The 7,024-nt window shown below is 62.0% G+C and overlaps 1 long non-coding RNA gene across 5 annotated transcripts in view; it reads left to right on the forward strand.

The window, feature by feature from the left end:
• Window positions 1–7,024, forward strand: part of LOC141574803 (uncharacterized) — a 48,626-nt gene that overhangs the window by 22,676 nt on the left and 18,926 nt on the right. The window lies entirely within an intron of this gene.

The raw sequence follows: 7,024 nt of genomic DNA on the forward strand, positions 1-7,024 counted from the left end.
TGTGTATGGTGTGAGGGAGTATTCTAACTTCATTGATTTACATGCAGCTGTTCAGTTTTCCCAATACCACTGACAGAAGAGACTGTCTTTATTCCATTGTATGTTCTTGCCTCCTTTGTCAAAGATTAATTGACCAAAAGTTTGTGGAATGATTTCTGGCATCTCTATGCTCTTCCATTGATCCATATGCCTGTTTTTGTTCCAGTACCATGCTGATTTGATTAGTGTAGCTCTGTAGTATTGTCTGAAGCCTGGAAGGATTATTCCTCCAGCTTTGTTCTTTTTCTTCAGTAATGCTTAGGCAGCTCTGGGTCTATTTTGATTCCATATAAATTTTAGTATGATGTGTTATAGTTCTGTGAAATAAGTCCTGGGTAATTTGATATGAATCACAGTAAATCTGTAGATTGCTTTGGGTATATGGTCATTTTAACAATATTAATTTTTCCAATCCCAAGAATATGGGATATCTGTACATTTCTTTAAATCGTTTTAATTTCCTTAGAATTTTGTAATTCTCCACATATAAGTCTTTAACTTTGTTGGTCAGATTTATTCCTAAGTTTTTTTTTTTTTTTGATATAGTCTTAAAAGGAATTATTCCTTTACTTTCCTTTCTGATATTTCACTGTTAGTGTAAAGACATGCCTCTGACTTATGGATGTTAATCTTGTATCCTGCTACTTTGCCAGTTTCTTTTATCAGCTCTAGTAGTCTTTGTGTGCAGCTTTTAGGGTTTTCTATATATAGTATTATGTCATCCATGTATAATGAAAATTTTACCTTTTCTCTTCCAGTTTGGAACTGTTATAATTTCCTTGTCTAATTGCTGTGGCTAGAACTTCCAATGCTATACTGAATAGAAGTGGTGAGACACAAATTTCTTTTCTTGTTCCAGATTTTAGTGGGAAGGCTTTCAACTTTTCACCATTGAGTATTATACTGGCTGTAGTTTTGTCATAAGAAGCTTTTACTCTCTCGAGATATGTTGCTCTATACCCATTTTGATAAGAGTTTCTATAATAAAAGGTTGTTAAATTCGTGTTGCCTTCTGTCTTCCGTCGGAGAGAGGATTCTGTCAGGTATGAGTCGAGAGCTCTGTGTCCGCCCGCCAACCCGCCCACCCGGCCCCATCTCGAACGGTGGTCTCTATCACGTGTTCCGTCAGGAGCAGGCACTTTCTGCTTGTTTTTGGAACTTGCTGTCGAGATTCCAGGTTCTGGGCCTGTCCGGATATCTCTTGGAAACGGAAACGCGTGCGTTTTCCCCTTTTTAAAATTGTGTTCGTTTGTTTACTTACTTATTTATTTATTTACTTACTTACATTTATTTATTTATTTAGGCCTTTTTTTTTTTTTTTTTGGTTCTTGCTGCTGTTGTTGCTTTCGGTGGTTGTTTGTTTATTCGGGGAGGGGAGGTAATTCGTTTCTTTTGCTGGTTTGTTGCCTGACTTAGTGATTGCCTGACTTACCGACTTCCTTATTGACTTGAACGGAAGTCCTGAAGATCGAACCCTGGACCTCGCGCGTGCTGGGCAGGCACTCTGCCGCTGAGTTCTACGCTCCATCCTCCCCCTCGCCCCCTCCCCCATTTGGGGGAGGAAAAAAATAATTTTTTTTTTCCTTTTAAACTGAAAACGTCCGTTTGGGTCTCCTGCACGTGTTTCATCCCTGGTTTTCTGGCTTCTAGGAGGTGGAGTTGACCGAGTTCTTGGACTGTTGAGGAGAGGAAGCCCTGATGGGCTGCGGTTGTGCTTTTTCTACGGTGTTTTTGTTTTTGTTTTTAAACCCCAGAGTAGTTCTACAACTTGATTTCCCTTTGGTGGTGGGTTTTGTCGTTTGTTTTCATGTTTCCTTTCTTTCTTTCTTTCTTTCTTTCTTTCTTTCTTTCTTTCTTTCTTTCTTTCTTTCTTTCTTCCTTCCTTCCTTCCTTCCTTCCTTCCTTCCTTCCTTCCTTCCTTTCTTCCTTTCTTCCTTTCTTCCTTTCTTTCTTCCTTTCTTCCTTTCTTTCTTCCTTCCTTTCTTCCTTCCTTTCTTCCTTCCTTCCTTCCTTCCTTCCTTTCTTCCTTCCTTTTTCCTTTCTTTCTTTCCTTTCTTTCCTTTCTTTCTTTCCTTTCTTTCTTTTCTTTCTTTTTTTTTTTTTTTCGGATGGGGCTACAGTTTCCTTGTCCACGTTGACTGTGTCAAACACACACACCGACACACACACGCACACACAGACACGCGGATGCGCATGCACAGTGTTGCTCTGTGTAGATGCACTGAACCTCGATTTACCGAGCGGGTGGCTATCGACTCGCCCCCCCGAACCCCCGCCCGCATTTTTTTGTTTTCCCTCCTCCTTCCTGCGGTTGTGGTCAGCCGTGCTGACGTCCGTGTTCTCACGACCGACCGCGAGTGCGTTTTCCCCACGCGCCCGTTTGTTGTCTTTGGGCTTTGTCGCGATCTGTGCCGAGATCGATTTCTCTTTCCGCTTCGATGGGGTTCGCGGTCTTCATCCTTTCTTTTCTAGCTTCTGGGCTTTGCCTGTCTGCTTTCGAAAGACCTCCTGCATTCGAGAGGACGGACTCCAAAGCCGATTCCTGCGTTGTTCTCTGAGCGCTCGCCTGGTTTCGGTTTGCCAGCCCCCGCCTTCCCTCCCTCTTCCCCTCCTCCCCTTCCCAACCTCCCACCCGGGAACCCGGGATCTCGTCCTGGTCGCTCTGGGCCACCCGCGGCGTCGGCCCCGGCAACGCCGGCGTGTCCGTGTGATCTCCCCCGCCCGGGGAATCGCGTGGGGAGCGCGTCCCCTTCGCGGCAGCCGCCCGGCCGGCCGTGTCTTGCCAAACCCCGGCTCCCTCCGTCCTCCCCGCCCTGATCTGTTGCCGGGGTCGCGTCGCGCCGCGTCGCGTCGTGTCGCCTCGTGTCGTGCCGTGCCGTGCCGTGACGAGGGTGAGCGGGCTCCGAGGCGGATGCCACGGGGCCGCCCGGCGCCTCAGTCCGGGACGAGCTCGGGCGTTTGGGCGGCCGGCGGCGGTCGGGATCGGTTCCGGGGACGTTGGCGACGGTTGTCGGGCGCCATCTGGCTGCCGCTCTGAGATCGTCCCTCTTCTCCCGAGCGTCGGCGACCTCGGCAAGGGATGGGGCTCGGCGGCGGGGCCCGAGGCAGACTTCGGGGAGGCTGGCGACACCGGCGGTGACAGTCCCCGTGGCGCTGAGCCGCGGGCGCGTCCTGCTCTCGGCGCAGATTGGACTCGCAGGATGATGAGGGGGTGACTGTCGCCGCGCTCCCGGGATCTCGTGTGCCGGGGGAAGCCGTGTGGCCTGGCCTGGTCGACCAGCATCCGCCTGTGCCCCTCCAGCCGCGGAGACCGACCCGAGCCGATCGGACACGGCCTGCGCCTTGCCGCCGCGGGGGAAAGGGAGAGAGTGTCCCGCGCCCGGGCCGCCGGCGGCTAGGTGGTCAGGCCCTCGTCTGCGTCCCTTGGACGACTGCTCCTGAGGCGAGGAGCGGCCCGGGCCCAGTGCGGTGAGGCCGTGGACGGGCGCGCTGGGGTTCCCGGTCGTCGGAGGCGCCTCCTTGGATGAAATGTTTTCTGAGTCCCGATGGATCCGGAGACGTGGCTGGGCCGGCCCCTGTTGGCGCGGGAGGCCTGGGAGGGGGTGCCCCCCGGCCCGTAAGCCTGCCCGCGTGGGTTCTGGTGGCGTTGGAGGGACCGAGACTTCATCCGGACTCGGGGACCGGCACGGGGGCGTCCTGCGAGGGATGTGGGGGAGGCAGGCTTTCCCCGGCCCGGGGCCCGGGGCCCGGTGCTCGGGAGCGGTCCCTCGTGGGGGGCCCTCTCGTCGGAGGCGCCTCTGTGGCATCTCCCCGAGTCCCCGGCCACGCGGGCGAGAAAAGGGCAGGGCGTCCCCGGCCTGCTCCCGTCTCCCTCTCGTCCCTTCCCATTCCCATTCCCATTCCCATTCCCATTCCCATTCCCACTCCTCCTCCTAAGCCTCCTCCTAATCCCCCTCCCCTCTCCCCTCCCCCTACCAAACCCCCCCCACCCCGGTCGATCAGATGGCCCCCGAGAGCTTCGGGGCTGCCATTTATGGGGGTAGGGCTGGGGGCAGGTGGCCGGACCGAGGTCCCGGGGTCCCCCCTTGCAAATCGTGGACCCGCCCCGTTTCTGGGCGCTGTCATTTTTCCTGTCGTGTTGGGCATTTTCTGCCAGCAGATAGGTGCTGACACGGTCTTCCTCGGTGTCTGTCACCGAGTGTTGGGTCTCCGGACGCGTGCGGGGCTCTGGGCTTCTCTCTGCGTGAGCCCTGGCCTGGTAGCCGACTCCGCTTCTGACACTTGAGCCGCCCGCCCGGGCCTGCGCGCCGGCTCTCGTGTGTGCGTCCGGCTGACGTGGCCCGTGGTGCCACCTCCGGTCTCTGGTGGCCCGAGGGCGGTGGGGTGAGGTGGCGGCGTGGGTCTTTTACCCCGTGCGCTCCCCGCCGCAGGCACCCGGTGGTGGCCGGCGCGACCCCACCCCCGTAGGCTCCGTGCCGCGTGTCAGGCATTCCCCGCCTGGGGTCGTTGGCCGCTCTCCTCGGAGAGGACCGAGGAGTGGGTGGCGCCTGGCGAGGCTGAAGCAGGCCCCTCTGGTGGTTGTCCTCGCCGGGCCCTCCCCTCTGGGGCCTCCCTGCCCCACATGGCTCGCTCGCTCGCTCGCTCACTCACTCACTCATTCACTCACCTGACCGATGTGGTGAAGTCATGCTCCCCCGGGCCGGGCCTAAGCCGCGCCAGACGAGGGACGGGGACGTTCATGGCGAACGTGGCTTCTCTTCTCGTTCTGCCTGCGGGCCCCTCGCCTCTCCTCTGCCGCCCGTGGGTGGCGGGGGGGAGGCAGGGGTGCGGTCTCCGGCCCGACCTCGGTCTCCCGTGCCTTGTGGTGTCGGCGGGGCCGGGGTCTTGCGACGCGGCAGACACTCTCGCCTCCTCGCCTGCTCGGCGTCCTGTCTCGCGAGCGGCCCTCCCCCGCGGCGGGGGAGGGCTGCCCCGCCGCCACGCCACGTACCCCCTCGTCGGGGTGTGAGCGTGTCTCGCCTTGGTCCTCTGCGGTGCCCCTGGAGCGCTCCAGGTTGTCCCTCAGGTGCCCGAGGCCGAGCGGCGGCATCGCTTCCCGTCCCCAGCGAGTCCTCTCGGGTAACCCCTGCGGTGGTCGTGTCTCCCGAGCGCCTCTCTTGAGGCGTGGGGGAGGGGTCGAGACGGTGAGCGAGGCGTGGCCGCTCCCCACCCTCGGTGGGGCCGGGGCCGCCTCCTGAACGTCAGTCCTCACCCTGTACCGGGGTGGGGGGGACTGACGTGGCCGGGCGCACGCCGGGTGGGTCCCCCTCAGCGGGGTTCGCGCCCGGGCGTGGGAGCGATCGTGGTGGGGCCGGGTGATGTGCCGGTGGGGGCGGGCGTCTGTCCCGTCCCCACGCGGTCTTGGGTGCGTCTCCTCGCGAGGTGGCACGCACGGGCTCTCCCCGGTCCCGACCGCGAACGCTCGCTTCTTGGCCCGCTGCTTACCCCTACCGCAGACCCCTCCTGCCCAGCCGAGCGCTGGCGTACACGTCGGCGGGCTTCCGTAGGCCTGAACGGGGCACGCTGGGTGGGGGGCGATGCGCCCTCGGTGAGAAAGCCTTCTCTAGCGATCTGAGAGGGGAGCCTTGGGGGCACCGGACCCCCCAGCCGCCGCTCCTCCATCCAGAGCGTGCAGTCACTCTCCACGGGGAGCGACTGCCGCGGCGTGTGGGCAGGGCCCCGTCGCTTTGGCGTGTGGGCTGCGCTGGCCCCGCGGTGGGGCCGAGTGCTGTTCTTGGCCTGCTGTGGCCCGCGCCTCCCCCCTCCGAGTCGGGGGAGGGTTCCGCCGGGCCGGGCCCGGCGTCTGGCGCGGGGCCGTGCGAGCGCGCGCGCGCGTGTGCGCGGGCTTGGCCTCCCCGGCGCGTGCCGTGGGGGGGAGGGGGAAGGCGGTCCACCCCGACTTGGGCCCCCCCCACCAGTCTCCGCGCCGCGAGGAGCCACCCCACCTGTTCCGGTCCCGAGACGCAGCCACCGGTGGCGGTGCGTGGGCCACGGGTCGGGCCGCCTCGCTCGGCAGCGTTTCCCCGGGCCGCGAGGCCTGGGGGCGAGCCAGACGAAGCTGGGTGGCGGTGGTGGACGGACAGACGAGACGCAGACGGACGAGTGAGCGAGTGGAAGGGGCTACCCTCTGGAATGGGGGTGTTTAGCCTGCTGCGCGCGAGTCCCGGCGGCGAGCGGGGCCGGGGTGTGGGAGGAACCGCCGAGGGTTGGCTGAGGCCGGCCGGCGTCCTGGGCGTCGCGGGGCCGCCCCCACGTGTGGGGGTGGTGGGATCCCGCGGTGGTTTCCCCGGCGGCCCGGTCGTGTCTCGAGATTTCCCCTTCCCTGGGTTGGTGCCCGCCCGCACCCACGACCCCTGCCGGCCGTCGCTCTTGCGCGCGAGCGGCCCCTCCTCGTCGCCGCCGCCGGCCCTCCCCTGCCCTGCCAGGACCGATGGCCGCCCGCGCCGAGCCTTTCCCCCGCCGACCCCCCCCCCGTCCTGGGACCAGAACGTGGCCTCACCGCGTTGTGGGGTGCTGTCCCTCCCCTGGAGGCGGCCCCGGGTGAAGCGTCGTCGGACCCGACGGGGGGAGGTGGGGTGCTTCGGCACGGCGCGAACGTTTGTTTGGGTGCGCGTCGGGGCGGGGCGGGGCAGCGCCGGCCCGTGCGGCGGGAGAGCCTTGCGGTGGGCCGTCCTGAGGCCCTGCGGTGTCGGGCGAGGGTGGCCGTTGGGCCCCCGTGAGGGTGCCGAGGAGAGGGCCAGTCGGCGCGCCTTGGGTGCCGCGGGGCCGCCCCCGTGCCGGAGGGCCCGTGGCGGTGAGACCCCGTGTCGCACCCCGGCGGCCGACTCGCGTCTGGGTTTCCGGCGCGGGCCCCTGGCGGTGGCTCCACGGCCCTCCTCTCCCGCTTACCGGCTTCCAGGCGGCGTTGCCCGTCCGCGGGCGCGCCGGCCGTGGGCCGCTGCCTCGC

This window comes from Camelus bactrianus, chromosome 23 (genome assembly GCF_048773025.1).
Source record: "Camelus bactrianus isolate YW-2024 breed Bactrian camel chromosome 23, ASM4877302v1, whole genome shotgun sequence".
Classification (NCBI taxonomy): Eukaryota; Metazoa; Chordata; class Mammalia; order Artiodactyla; family Camelidae; genus Camelus; species Camelus bactrianus.